We start from the raw sequence: 3547 nt of genomic DNA on the forward strand, positions 1-3547 counted from the left end.
TGTGCGGCACTTTATGAATTAAAACTTTCGAATTTCCTCCCCCAAGTCGATTTCTGCGATTCCGACTCTACTCTGAAAGATTGTTCGATATTTTTACTATCGAGAGAATCAGGCTCTAAAAAGCTTTAAATCATTAAGCTACATTTTGGAGCGTAGTCAACGCTATCAGTCTAATATAAATTAAATGAATCGAGACTGACTTTAACAAAAAATATATTAAAAATAGATAATCATTTAATATTACGTAAAATGATATATCAAACTATTACGTAAATAATATATCGAACTAATAACTTTCTTCAGGTAGATAATGAATGAGAACTTTTCTTTCACAAATAAAAATGTTCTATTAAAATCGATCCTTCATAATTTTTCTGTAAAATTTGTAACATATATGAATATTAATTCAACATAATATAATCATGTTATTTAAATATTTGCAGTTAAATTGATTTCTGAGTGTTAAAATAATATAGTTTATTAAGTGAGTGAACATAATATTTAATAGTTTTAAAAATGTAGTTTTAAGACGTAAATTCCAAGATAAATAAATAAAAGGTGAATGTACATATTAATTTAACATATTATGAATGGTAATTTTACCATTCTTTTACAAAGAAATATGTTTCCACGATTTATTTCGAATTGTGTCAAAGTATTACATTTTGTGTAAACTTTTGCATAATATTTGTATTACTATCTAACAGATTTATCTCGCGTTAAATTAACACAAAAATTTGGATGGACCGTTTGAGATACGTCGTGTCGAATTAGAAGGATTTAACAAATTATGATCTCATTTCTTTATAGTAGTAGCTCAACGTAGTAACCTTCGGACTGCGCGTGGCGAGTCTATAATGTTGTATTAAATGTCGACGATAATCCGAGTGGTATGCAAATAAGTTCATCGTGCGTAACGTGTCGCGTCGTGCAAACATGAAAATCCACCGAATATACGCGCGCGATAAGATTGTGTTGTGTTGTTTTGGAGACTGGACTTATTTATTTCTCGTTTCCCACATCATGTCCCTCTCGTTCGAAGAGGGACGCGCCACTCTCTTTTCGCCACTGTTATCCGGGAGCACGAGTGCGTGAAGGACAATTAAAACGACGAATTAAGGTCACAATTAAATTAATTTGACACGTCCGACGACATTTTCGATCCCGATCCTGTACGTGGTCTTATTAATCACATCATAAAATGAGAAGAATGAAAGGAGCAAGAGACATCTCTCGTGACAAAAGATCTCTGCAGTAAAATATTAAATAATCGAGAAATTAATCTTAAAGTGGATATAGACGATCTGAAGATACGCAAGTAGGTAGCTGAGGTTTTCAGAACGTCCCAAAAAAATTCTACTTTTATAGTTATATTTTTTACTAGTTATATTATGTTAGAATTAAATTTATTAGTTATATCCTTTTTTATGAGAAATAAAGAAATGTTTATTCTTTTCAAAAAAAAGATTTTCAAAAAAACTATACTTGCTACTCACTTAACATTTGACAAATTGAAGGACTCTTCCTGTACAAAATAAATAACAATAAATAAAGGGCAAAGTAAGAGTCAACATATTTGTTTAAAAAAACAAGTCATCTAATTAAAAGAATAAATTAAAATTAAACAAATAAAATCAAATTGAAGAAAATATACGTAATAAAAAATAAAAAATAAATAAAAACTCAGTTTAAATACAAATTTTGCAACTCACTTAAATAAGATAATTCCACGAGGACAAATTTCCAAAATTTTGTTCGAAAGAAAACCGTTATGAAAGTTGGACGGTTTTTCGTTACTTTTCTTTTAATATCATCATCTCTTCGAGTAATCCTATATTATGAAATATTAAAGTAACGGAAAGAAATTTCATTTTTGAAAGAAAGTCACCGTGGGAACTCTCTCTTAGACAATTTTCCAGTTCAGAGTTCTCATAATATTGTCCCCTGAAGTAATCCTATTAAGAATCCGACCTAACGAGTCAACTCTTCAAATTTCGTCCCTACCCAAAGTTTGAAAGCTGGAATATTGGAGCACGACCGCAGCGCAGAGAGATCGCGATTGGCATTCCGCTCGGCCGTGTAAGCGGTGTAAGCCGTGTAAGCCGTTCTCCCATGGCCCCTATGAGTAGGGATGGAGCGTTTGAGTCGTTCTCCCGATAACTGTACACTGTACGATCTTTCCGCGCACGTTTCGCCCAAGTATAACTCTGACCGCGTACACTCGCGCAGCAACTCGCAGTCAGGTCGAGGAGACTATACATCGCGAATGGCGGTTATTTCGTTCCTCCGCTCGCCGCGTGATTGGCCCGACGACGGTGGAGGTTGATGAAGGTGGCGGGGAGGAAGAGGAGAAGGGCCGAACCGAGTCGTGGCGGAGAGTGCCGAATCGCGCGGGAGGTTCACTTGCTCGCAATGAAAGAAGCACGCTTCAGTCGCTAGAGAGCGCTTTACATGATAACTACGTGTCTTTGCGCAACTCCGTAGTATCGCGCACGTATCTATATCGTCTGTGTTCAACGTCACGTAACTGCGCAATCGTATCTCGTATTCGTACACGTTCTTTCAGAGCCGGTCAATCAGTCAGTCAGTCAGTCAGTCAACCAGCCAACCAGTCAGCCAGCCAGCCAACCAGTCAGTCAGCCAGCTAGCCAGCCAGCCAGTCAACCCCTCCGGGTGGGCCACGCGCGCGTGTGCCTTGACAGTCGCGTTTGTTTGGCGGGAAAGCGAGCGAGGCGTGCGATTCTTCGTGCTTATTTACGCGGTGTCAAAGGCGACTAGGCGACGCACTCGGTGAGTGACTCCCCCACCGCGGATCGGCATATTGCTTGCGGGCCGTGTGCAATACCGCTTTTTCTATGGAATTCCTTCACCCCGAGACCACGGACTGCGTTATCGCGTCTCGGCGTCTGTGCGTGGCAGTGTCTCGTCGTGCGTGAGTGCGAGCAGCGAGACGTGAAGAGGAGCGAAGGAGAGAGGCGGAGATCGACTCGCCACACGGTGGACCACGAAATTCGCGCGGGATACGTCGCAACACGCTCTCTCGCCGTCGCTCGGATACTCACGCGCAAGCGTGCGGCCGCGCGACGTTGCCGGATCGCATTCTGGAGGCTACGGCTACGCCGAAAGGAATCGTTTATTCGCTCGTGTCTCGAGTCTCGAGTACCGAGGTCGAGGAGAGCGAATTCGAGCGAATCTTCGCGGATATCGATAGTGTTTGTATCGTGCACTTTTGACTGTTATTGGCGCGAAGGAGCTGCCCCACGGCGGCCTTGTGTGTTGGAATCGCGCGCGCGCACGCGGATAGCGAGGCGGAGTTTGTTTTCGCCGCCGCGCTATCTCTGTCTGGCACGTATTAACCCGTGTTTGCCCCCTCTCTCCCCTGTGTGTTGCCAAGCGCGGCTGCTGTTCGCCGTGCACGCTGATGCACGCGTCGTCTTATGAGCTACGCTCTCCTAGGCAGGGATCGAGCCGAGTATCATCGTAATCGTCATCATCGTCATCGTCGAGATACGATCACGTCGGAACCGAAGCGGTGCCCTGGTCAACG

Source organism: Trachymyrmex septentrionalis, unplaced genomic scaffold (genome assembly GCF_001594115.1).
Source record: "Trachymyrmex septentrionalis isolate Tsep2-gDNA-1 unplaced genomic scaffold, Tsep1.0 scaffold29, whole genome shotgun sequence".
NCBI classification, from domain to species: Eukaryota; Metazoa; Arthropoda; class Insecta; order Hymenoptera; family Formicidae; genus Trachymyrmex; species Trachymyrmex septentrionalis.